Source organism: Meles meles, chromosome 8 (assembly GCF_922984935.1).
Source record: "Meles meles chromosome 8, mMelMel3.1 paternal haplotype, whole genome shotgun sequence".
Taxonomy (NCBI): Eukaryota; Metazoa; Chordata; class Mammalia; order Carnivora; family Mustelidae; genus Meles; species Meles meles.
In genome coordinates this window covers 104,662,819-104,675,104 of record NC_060073.1, presented here as the reverse complement: position 1 = coordinate 104,675,104, position 12,286 = coordinate 104,662,819, and positions in this window count along the sequence as shown.

Sequence of the window (12,286 nt, the reverse complement as noted above, 5' to 3'; positions counted from 1 at the left end):
CTTTGGGTTTTTTTTTGATTGCTGCATAGTATTCCATTTTATATATATACCACATCTTCTTTATCCATTCATCTGTTGATGGACATCTAGGTTCTTTCCATAGTTTGGCTATTGTGGACATTGCTGCTATAAACATTTGGGTGCATGTGGCCCATCAGATCACTACATTTGTATTTTTAGGGTAAATACCCGGTAGTGCAATTGCTGGGTCATAGGGTAGCTCTTTTTTCAACTTTTTGAGGAATCTCCATACTGTTTTCCAGAGTGCCTGCACCAGATTGCCTTCCTAGCAACATTGTAGGAGGGTTCCCCTTTCTCCACATCCTCACTAACATTTGTCATTTCCTGACTTGTTCATTTTAGCCATTCTGACTGGTGTGAGGTGGTATCTTACTGTGGTTTTGATTTGTATTTCCCTGATACTGAGTGATGTTGAGTACTTTTTCATGTGTCTGTTGGCCATTTGGATGTCTTTGCAGAAATGTCTGTTCATGTCTTCTGCCCATTTCTGGATTGGATTATTTCTTCTTTGGGTGTTGAGTTTGATAAGTTCTTTATAGATTTTGGATACTAGCCCTTTATCTGATGTGTCTTTTGCAAATACCTTCTCCCATTCTGTCAGTTGTCTTTTAGTTTGGTTGACTGTTTCCTTTGCTGTGCAAAAGCTTTTGATCTTGATGAAGTCCCAAGAGTTCCTTTTTGCTCTTGCTTCCCTTGCCTTTGGCGATGTTTCTAGGAAGAAATTGCTGTGGCTGAGGTTGAAGAGGTTGTTGCCTATGTGTTCTCCTCAAGGATTTGGATGGATTCCTGTTTCACATTGAGGTCTTTCATCCATTTTGAGTCCATTTTTGTGTGTGGTGTAAGGAAATGGTCCAGTTTCATTCTTCTGCATGTGGCTGTCCAATTTTCCCAGCACCATTTGTTGAAAAGACTGTCTTTTTCCCACTGGATATTCTCTCCTGCTTTGCTGAAGATTAGTTGACCATAGAGTTGAGGGTTTGTTTCTGGGCTCACTATTCTGTTCCATTGATCTATGTGTCTGTTTTTGTGCCAGTACTATACTGTCTTGATGATTACAGCTTTGTAATAGAGCTTGAAGTCTGTAATTGTGATGCTGCCAACTTTGTTTTTCTTTTTCAACATTCCTCTGGCTATTTGGGGTCTTTTCTGGTTCCATATAAATTTTAAGATTATTTGTTCCATTTCTTTGAAAAACATTGATGGTATTTTGATAGGGATTGCATTAAATGTGTAGATTGCTTAAGGTAGCATAGACATTTTCACATTTGTTCTTCCAATCCATGAGCATGGAATGTTTTTCCACTTTTGTGTCTTCCTCAATTTCTTTCCTGAGTACTTTATAGTTTTCTGACTACAGATTCTTTGTCTCTTGGGTTAGGTCAATTCCTAGGTATCTTATGGTTTTGAGTGCAATTGTAAATGGGATCAACTCCTTAATTTCTGTCTTCTGTCTTGCTGTTAGTGTATAGAAATGCAACTGATTTCTGTGCATTGATTTTATATCCTGACATTTTACTGAATTCCTGATTGAGTTCTAGCAGTTTTGAAATGGAGTCTTTTGGGTTTTTCACATAAAGTATCATACCATCTGCAAAGAGTAAGAGTTTGACTTCTTATTTGCTGATTCAGTTGCTTTTTATTTTTTTCTGTTGTTTGATTGCTGAGTCTAGGACTTCCAGTGCTATGTTGAATAGCAGTGGGGATAGTGGATAGCACTGCCGTGTTCATGACCTTAAGGGAAAAGTTTTTCCCCATTGAAAATGATATTTGCTGTGGGTTTTTCATAGATGGCTTTGATGATATTGAGGTATGTACCCTCTATCCCTACACTGTGAAGAGTTTTGATCAAGAAAGGATGCTGTACTTTGTCAAATGCTTTTTCAGCATCTATTGAGAGTATCATATGGTTCTTGTTCTTTCTCTTATTAATATATTGTATCACATTGTTTGATTTGCAGATGTTGAACCAACTCTTGCAGCCCAGGAATAAATCCCACTTGGCCATGGTGAATAATTCTTTTTTTTTTTTTAATATTTTATTTATTTGACAGAGAGAAATCACAACTAGGCAGAGAGGCAGGCAGAGAGAGAGGAGGAAGCAGGCTCCCCGCGGAGCAGAGAGCCCGATGTGGGGCTCAATCCCAGGACCCCGAGATCACGACCTGAGCCGAAGGCAGAGGCTTTAACCCACTGAGCCACCCAGGTGCCCCTGGTGAATAATTCTTTTAATGTACTGTTGGATCCTATTGGCTAGGTATTTTGGTGAGAAATTTTGAATTTTGTTCATCAAGGGTGTTGGTTTGTAATTCTCCTTTTTGATGGGGTCTTTGTCTGGTTTTGGGATCAAGGTAATGCTGGCCTCATAAAATGAGTTTGGAAGTTTTCCTTCCATTTCTATGTTTTGGAACAGTTTCAGGAGAATAGGTATTAATTCTTCTTTAAATGTATGATAGAATTCCCCTGGGAAGCTGTCTGGCCCTGGGCTCTTATTTGTTGGGAGATTTTTTTTTTTTTTGAGCAGTTTTTTTGTTGTTTTTTTTTAATTTTTTAAAATTTTTTTCCATTTTATTTATTTTTTCATCGTAACAGTATTCATTGTTTTTGCACAACACCCAGTGCTCCATGCAAAACGTGCCCTCCCTATTACCCACCACCTGTTCCCCCAACCTCCCACCCCTGACCCTTCAAAACCCTCAGGTTGTTTTTCAGAGTCCATAGTCTCTTATGGTTCGCCTCCCCTTCCAAATTTTTTTTTTTTTAATAAACATATAATGTATTTTTATCCCCAGGGGTACAGGTCTGTGAATCGCCAGGTTTACACACTTCACAGCACTCATGATAGCACATACCCTCCCCAGTGTCCATAGCCCCCTCCCCCTCTCCCAATCCCACCTCCCCCCAGCAACCCCCAGTTTGTTTTGTGAGATTAAGAGTCATTTATGGTTTGTCTCCCTCCCAATCCCATCTTGTTTCATTTATTCTTCTCCTATCCCCCTAACCCCCCATGTTGCTTCTCCATGTCCTCATATCAGGGAGATCATATGATAGTTGTCTTTCTCTGATTGACTTATTTCACTAAGCATGATACGCTCTAGTTCCATCCACGTCGTTGCAAATGGCAAGATTTCATTTCTTTTGATGGCTGCATAATATTCCATTGTGTATATATACCATATCTTCTTTATCCATTCATCTGTTGATGGACATCTAGGTTCTTTCCATAGTTTGGCTATTGTAGACATTGCTGCTATAAACATTCGGGAACACGTGCCCCTTCGGGTCACTATGTTTGTATCTTTAGGGTAAATACCCAGTAGTGCAATTGCTGGGTCATAGGGTAGTTCTATTTTCAACATTTTGAGGAACCTCCATGCTGTTTTCCAGAGTGGTTGCACCAGCTTGCATTCCCACCAACAGTGGAGGAGGGTTCCCCTTTCTCCGCATCCTCGCCAGCATCTGTCATTTCCTGACTTGTTCATTTTAGCCATTCTGACTGGTGTGAGGTGATATCTCATTGTGGTTTTGATTTGTATTTCCCTGATTTTCTGAGTGACGTGGAGCACTTTTTCATGTGTCTGTTGGCCATCTGGATGTCTTCTTTGCAGAAATGTCTGTTCATGTCCTCTGCCCATTTCTTGATTGGATTGTTTGTTCTTTGGGTGTTGAGTTTGCTACGTTCCTTATAGATTTTGGATACTAGCCCTTTATCTGATATGTCGTTTGCAAATATCTTCTCCCATTCTGTCAGTTGTCTTTTGGTTTTGTTAACTGTTTCCTTTGCTGTGCAAAAGCTTTTGATCTTGATGAAATCCCAATAGTTCATTTTTGCCCTTGCTTCCCTTGCCTTTGCCATTGTTCCTAGGAAGATGTTGCTACGGCTGAGGTCGAAGAGGTTGCTGCCTGCATTCTCCTCAAGGATTTTGATGGATTCCTTTCTCACATTGAGGTCCTTCATCCATTTGGAGTCTATTTTCGTGTGTGGTGTAAGGAAGTGGTCCAATTTCATTTTTCTGCATGTGGCTGTCCAATTTACCCAGCACCATTTATTGAAGAGGCTGTCTTTTTTCCATTGGACATTCTTTCCTGCTTTGTCGAAGATTAGTTGACCATAGAGTTGAGGGTCGATTTCTGGGCTCTCTATTCTATTCCACTGATCTATATGTCTGTTTTTGTGCCAGTACCATGCTGTCTTGATGATGACAGCTTTGTAATAGAGCTTGAAGTCCGGAATTGTGATGCCACCAACTTTGGCTTTCTTTTTCAATATTCATTTGGCTATTCGAGGTCTTTTCTGGTTCCATATAAATTTTAGGATTATTTGTTCCATTTCTTTGAAAAAAATGGATGGTATTTTGATAGGGATTGCATTAAATGTGTAGATTGCTTTAGGTAGCATGGACATTTTCACAATATTTATTCTTCCAATCCAGGAGCATGGAACATTTTTCCATTTTTTTGTGTCTTCCTCAATTTCTTTCATGAGTACTTTATAATTTTCTGTGTATAGATTCTTAGCCTCTTTGGTTAGGTTTATTCCTAGGTATCTTATAGTTTTGGGTACAATTGTAAATGGGATTGACTCCTTAATTTCTCTTTCTTCTGTCTTGTTGTTGGTGTACAGAAATGCAACTGATTTCTGTGCATTGATTTTATATCCTGACACTTTACTGAATTCCTGTACAAGTTCTAGCAGTTTTGGAGTGGAGTCTTTTGGGTTTTCCACATATAGTATCATATCATCTGCGAAGAGTGATAGTTTGACTTCTTCTTTACCAATTTGGATGCCTTTAATTTCTTTTTGTTGTCTGATTGCTGAGGCTAGGACTTCTAGTACTATGTTGAATAGCAGTGGTGATAATGGACATCCCTGCCGTGTTCCTGACCTTAGCGGAAAAGCTTTCAGTTTTTCTCCATTGAGAATGATATTTGCGGTGGGTTTTTCATAGATGGCTTTGATAATATTGAGGTATGTGCCCTCTATCCCTACACTTTGAAGAGTTTTGATCAGGAAGGGATGCTGTACTTTGTCAAATGCTTTTTCAGCATCTATTGAGAGTATCATATGGTTCTTGTTCTTTCTTTTATTAATGTGTTGTATCACATTGATTGATTTGCGGATGTTGAACCAACCCTGCAGCCCTGGAATAAATCCCACTTGATCGTGGTGAATAATCCTTTTAATGTACTGTTGAATCCTATTGGCTAGTATTTTGGCGAGAATTTTTGCGTCTGTGTTCATCAAGGATATTGGTCTGTAGTTCTCTTTTTTGGTGGGATCCTTGTCTGGTTTTGGGATCAAGGTGATGCTGGCCTCATAAAATGAGTTTGGAAGTTTTCCTTCCATTTCTATTTTTTGGAACAGTTTCAGGAGAATAGGAATTAGTTCTTCTTTAAATGTTTGGTAGAATTGCCCTGGGAAGCCGTCTGGCCCTGGGCTTTTGTTTGTTTGGAGATTTTTGATGACTGTTTCAATCTCCTTACTGGTTATGGGCCTGTTTAGGTCTTCTATTTCTTCCTGGTTCAGTTGTGGTAGTTTATATGTCTCTAGGAATGCATCCATTTCTTCCAGATTGTCAAATTTGTTGGCGTAGAGTTGCTCATAGTATGTTCTTATAATTGTCTGTATTTCTTTGGTGTTAGTTGTGATCTCTCCTCTTTCATTCATGATTTTATTTATTTGGGTCCTTTCTCTTTTCTTTTTGATGAGTCTGGCCAGGGGTTTATCAATCTTATTGATTCTTTCAAAGAACCAGCTCCTAGTTTCATTGATTTTTTCTATTGTTTTTTTTTGGTTTCTATTTCATTAATTTCTGCTCTGATCTTTATGATTTCTCTTCTCCTGCTGGGTTTAGGGTTTCTTTCTTGTTCTTTCTCCAGCTCCTTTAGGTGTAGGGTTAGGCTGTGTACTTGAGACCTTTCTTGTTTCTTGAGAAAGGCTTGTACCGCTATATATTTTCCTCTCAGGACTGCCTTTGCTGTGTCCCACAGATTTTGAACTGTTGTGTTTTCATTATCATTTGTTTCCATGAATTTTTTCAATTCTTCTTTAATTTCCTGGTTGACCCATTCATTCTTTAGAAGGATGCTGTTTAGTCTCCATGTATTTGGGTTCTTTCCAGCTTTCCTCTTGTGATTGAGTTCTAGCTTCAGAGCATTGTGGTCTGAAAATATGCAGGGAATGATCCTAATCTTTTGATACCGGTTGAGACCCGATTTGTGACCCAGGATGTGATCTATTCTGGAGAAGGTTCCATGTGCACTAGAGAAGAATGTGTATTCTGTTGCTTTGGGATGAAATGTTCTGAATATATCTGTGATGTCCATCTGGTCCAGTGTGTCATTTAAGGCCTTTATTTCCTTGTTGATCTTTTGCTTGGATGATCTGTCCATTTCAGTGAGGGGAGTGTTAAAGTCCCCTACTATTATTGTATTATTATTGATGTGTTTCTTTGATTTTGTTATTAATTGGTTGATATAGTTGGCTGCTCCCACGTTAGGGGCATAGATATTTAAAATTGTTAGATCTTCTTGTTGGACAGACCCTTTGAGTAGGATATAGTGTCCTTCCTCATCTCTTATTATAGTCTTTGGCTTAAAATCTAATTGATCTGATATAAGGATTGCCACCCCAGCTTTCTTCTGATGCCCATTAGCATGGTAAATGGTTTTCCACCCCCTCACTTTAAATCTGGAGGTGTCTTCGCGTCTAAAATGAGTTTCTTGTAGGCAACATACTGATGGGTTTTGTTTTTTTATCCATTCTGATTCCCTGTGTCTTTTGATTGGGGCATTTAGCCCATTAACATTCAGGGTAACTATTGAGAGATATGAATTTATTGCCATTATTAGTCTGTAAGGTGACTGTTACTGTATATTGTCTCTGTACCTTTCTGATCTACTACTTTTAGGCTCTCTCTTTGCTTAGAGGACCCCTTTCAATATTTCCTGTAGAGCTGGTTTGGTGTTTGCAAATTCTTTCAGTTTTTGTTTGTCCTGGAAGCTTTTTATCTCTCCTTCTATTTTCAATGATAGCCTAGCTGGATACAGTATTCTTGGCTGCATGTTTTTCTCGTTTAGTGCTCTGAATATATCATGCCAGCTCTTCCTGGCCTGCCAGGTCTCTGTAGATAAGTCTGCTGCCAATCTAATATTTTTACCATTGTATGTTACAGACTTCTTTTCTCGGGCTGCTTTCAGGATTTTTTCTTTGTCACTAAGACTTGTAAATTTTACTATTAGGTGACGGGGTGTGGACCTATTCTTGTTGACTTTGAGGGGGGTTCTCTGCATCTCCTGGATTTTGATGCTTGTTCCCTTTGCCATATTAGGGAAATTCTCTCCAATAATTCTCTCCAATAGACCTTCTGCTCCCCTCTCTGTTTCTTCTTCTTCTGGAATCCCAATTATTCTAATGTTGTTTCATCTTATGATGTCACTTATCTCTCGAATTCTCCCCTCATGGTCCAGTAGCTGTTTGTCCCTCTTTTGTTCGGCTTCTTTATTCTCTGTCATTTGGTCTTCTATATCACTAATTCTTTCTTCTGCCTCATTTATCCTAGCAGTGAGAGCCTTCATTTTTTATTGCACCTCATTAATAGCTTTTTTGATTTCAACTTGGTTAGATTTTAGTTCTTTAATTTCTCCAGAAAGGGCTTTAATATCTCCAGAGAGGGTTTCTCTAATATCTTCCATGCCTTTTTCGAGCCCGGCTAGAATGTTCAGAATCGTCATTCTGAACTCTTGATCTGACATATTACCAATGTCTGTGTTGATTAGGTCCCTGGCCTTTGGTACTGTCTCTTGTTCTTTTGTTTGTGGTGATTTTTTCCGCCTTGTCATTTTGTCCAGATAAGAGGATATGAAGGAGCAAATAAAATACTAAAAGGGTGGCAAAGACCCCAGAAAAATGCGCTGTAACCAAATGAGAAGAGACCCCAAATTGTGGGGGGGAGAAAGGGGATAAAAAGAGGTTCAGAAAAAAAGAGAAAAAAATTTAAAAAATAAAACAAATAAAGAAAAAATATAAAAAAGAAAGAAAAAAAATATATATTTAGATAAACTAGTCAAAAAACGTTAAAAAAGAAAAGGGTAAAAGTTTTAAAAAATTTAGCAGAAGAAGAAAAAAGAAAAAAGAAAAAAGAAAAAAAATTGAAAAAAGAAAAAAAAATTGAAGTAGCCGCAAGGCTAAAGAATCATGGGGAGAAAGCCATGAGTTCCATGCTTTGCTTTCTCCTCCTCTGGAATTGCGCTGCTGTCTTAGGAGTTGAACCTACTTTCCTTGATAGATGAACTTTGTCCTGGCTGGATATTTTGTTGATCTTCTGGGGGAGGGGCTTGTTGTAGTGACTCTCAAGTGTCTTTGCCCGAGGCGGGATTGCACCACCCTTACTGGCGGCCAGACTAAGTAATCGGCTCGGGTTTGCTTTTGGGAGCTTCTGTTCCCTGAACGCTTTCCGTAGAGTTCCGGAGGACGAGAATGAAAATGGCGGCCTCCTAGTCTCCGGCCCGGAGGAGCCGAGAGCCTGGGGCCCCACTCCTCAGTGCGCCCCCAGAGGACAGCACCCAATCACTCCCGTATCCCCAGCCTCTAGCCGCGCTCCGAGCTCACCCAGCCCGCGACCAGTTCAAGGTAACCCCGAGCTGAGAGTTCAGTCCTTGGCTCTGTCTCTGCAGCCAGCTTCTCCGTTCTAATACCTGCGAGCTCTGCGACACTCCGACACCCCCGATCCTTCTGTGACCCTGCGGGACCTTGGGCCACGCTGACCCCGCGTGGGCTTCACACTGGTTTAACCTCTGGAGCAATGTCCCTCAGTGGAACAGACTTTTAAAAGTCCTGATTTTGTGCTCCGTTGCTCCGCCGCTTGCCGGGAGCCGGCCGCTCCCCCCACGGTCTATCTTCCCGTCGTTTTAGATTCACTTCTCCGCCGGTCCTACCTTTCAGAAAGTGGTTGATTTTCTGTTTCTAGAGTTGCTGTTCTTCTCTTCGATCTCCCGTTGGATTTGTAGGTGTTTGCAATGTTTAGATAAGCTATCGAGCTGATCTCCTGCTACCTGATGTAGTCTCAGCCTGCTACTTCTCCGCCATCTTGACTCCTTGTTGGGAGATTTTTGATGACTTCTTCAATCTTCTTATTGGTTATGGGTCTGTTCAGGTTTTCTATCAGTTTTGGTAGTTTATATGTCTCTAGGAATGCATCCATTTCTTCCAGATTGTCAAATTTGCTGATGTATAGTTGCTCATAATATGTTCTTATATTGTTTGTATTTCTTTGCTGTTGGTTATGATTTCTACTCTTTCGTTCATTATTTTATTAATCTGTGTCCTTTTTCTTTTCGTTTTGATAAGTCTGGCCAGGGGTTTATCAATCTTACTAATTCTTTCAAAGAACCAGTTCCTAGTTTCGTTGATTTGTTCTACTGTTCTTTTGGCTTCTGTTTCATTGATTTCTGCTCTGATCTTTATTATTCCTCTTCTCCTGCTGGATTTAGGCTTTCTTTGCTGTTCTTTCTCCAACTCCTTTAGGTGTAGGGTTAGGTTGTATACTTGAGACCTTTCTTATTTCTTGAGTAAGGCTTGTATTGCTATATACTTTCCGCTCAGGACTGCCTTTGCTGTGTCCCAAAGATTTTGAACAGTTGTGTTTTCATTTTCATTTGTTTCCATCAATTTTTAAAATTCTTCTTTAATTTCCTGGTTGACCCACTCATTCTTTAGTAGGATGCTCTTTAGCCTCCATGTATTTGAGTTCTTTCCAACTTTCCTCTTGTGGTTGAGTTCTAGTTTCAAAGCACTGTGGTCTGAAAATATGCAGGGAATGGTCCCAATCTTTTGGTACTTACTGACTGAGACCTAACTTGTGACCCAGGGTGTGATCTATTCTGAAGAATGTTCCATGTGCACTAGAGAAGAATGTGTATTCTGTTGCTTTGAGATGGAATGTTCTGAATATATCTGTGATGTCTGTCTGGTCCAGTGTGTCATTTAAAGCCTTTATTTCCTTGTTGATCTTTTGCTTAGATGCTCTGTCCATTTCAGTGAGGGGGGGTGTTGAAGTCTCCTACTATTATTGTATTATTGTCAATGTGTATCTTTGATTTTGTTATTGATAAGTTTATATAATTGGCTGCTCCTATGTTAGGGGCATAGATATTTAAAATTGTTAGATCTTTTTGGACAGACCCTTTCATAATGATATAGTGTTCTTCCTCATCTCTTATTATAGTCTTTGTCTCAAAATCTAATTTATCTAATATAAGGATTGCCACCCCAGCTTTCTCTTGATGTCCATTAGCATGGTAAATTTTTTTCCACCCCCTCACTTTAAATCTGGAGGTGTCTTTGGGTCTAAAATGAATTTCTTGCAGACAGCAATGAGTCTTGTTTTTTAATCCATTCTGATACCTTGTGTCTTTTGATTGGGGCTTTTAGCCCATTACGTTCAGGGTAACTATTGAAAGATATGAATTTAGTGCCATCGTATTGCTTGTAAAGTGACTGTTACTGTATATTGCCCTTGTTCCTTTCTGGTCTGTCACTTTTAGGCTCTCTCTTTGCTTAGAGGACCTCTTCCAATATTTCCTATAGGTCTGGTTTGGTGTTTGCAAATTCTTTTAGTTTTTCTTTGCCCCAGAAGTGTTTTTTTTTTTTTTTAATCTCTCCTATTTTCAATAACCCCTAGCTTGACGTAGTATTCTTGGCTGCATATTTTTCTTGTTTAGTGCTCTGAATATATCATGCCAGTCCTTTCTGGCCTACCAGGTCCCTGTAGATAGGTCTGGTGCCAATCTAGTATTTCTACTGTTGTATGTTACACACCTCTTATCCTGAACTGCTTTCAGGATTTTCTCTTTGTCCTGGAGACTTGTAAGTTTTACTATTAAATGATGGGGTGTTGACCTATTTTTATCGATTTTGTGGGGGGTTCTCTGTGCCTCCTGGATTTTGATGCTTGTTCCCTTCACCAAATTAGGGAAATTCTCTGCTATAATTTGCTCCAATATATCTTCCATCCATCTCTCTCTTTCTTCTTCTTCTGGGATCCCAATTATTCGGATATTGTTTCATCTTATGGTATCACTTATCTTTCAAATTCTCCCTTTGTGGGTCCAGTAGTTGTTTATCTCTCTCTCTCTTTTTAAAAAATATTTTATTCATTTGACAGAGAGAAATCACAACTAGGCATAGAGGCAGGCAGAGAGAGAGGGGGAAGCAAGCTCCCTGCGGAGCAGAGAGCCCGATGTGGGGCTCGATCCCAGGACCCTGGTATCATGACCTGAGCCGAAGGCAGAGGCTTTAACCCACTGAGCCACCCAGGCACCCCTGTTTATCTCTCTTTTAATCAGCTTCTTTATTCTCCATCATTTAGTCTTCTATATCACTGATTCTCTCTTCGGCCTCATTTATCCTAGCAGTAAGAGCCCCCATTTTTGATTATACCTCATTAATAGCTTTTTTTAATTTCAACTTGGTTAGATTTTAGTTTTTTTATTTCTCCAGAAAGGGATTCTCTAGTATCTTCCATGCTTTTTTGAGCCCAGCTAGCACCTTGATAATCGTCATTCTGAACTCTAGATCTGACATCTTACTAATGTTCATATTGATTAGGTCCTCAGCTGTTGGTACTGCCTCTTGGTTTTTTTTTTTTTTTTTGGTGGTGAGTTTTTCCGCCTTGTCATTTTATCCAGATAAGACTAGATGAATGAGAGAACAGAATACTAAAAAGGTAGCAATGACCCCAGAAAAATATACACTAACCAAATTGGAAGAGACCCAAAACTGGGAGGGAGGGGGGAGAAGAAAGGAGAAAGGAAAAGAAAAGAAAAATATATATATTAGACTGGTGAATAGAACAGAGCCACATAGTTGATTTTGGGTATGTTTTGGTCTGTTAGAGGAAACTGCCTCCCAAAATTTTAAGGAAAGAAAGGTAAATATGAAGAAGGGATGGAATATGATTGTAAAGGTGAAAATTTAAAAAGATTCTAAAAAAGGAGTTGATAAGATAAGAAGTTGGCTGAAAAAAGGAAAAAAAGAGGAAAGAATGTGATCAGGCTGGAGACTAGAACAAAGCCATATCCTAGATTTGGGGTTTATTTTGATCTGTTAGAAGAAACTGTATCCCAAAATTTTAAAGAAAGAAAAACCTGTATGTATACAGAAAATAAGGTTAAATACAATGAAGGGATAGGATATGACTATAACAATGAAAATTAAAAAAGATTTTTGAAAAGATATTGATAAGATAAAATACTTAAAAACATTAAA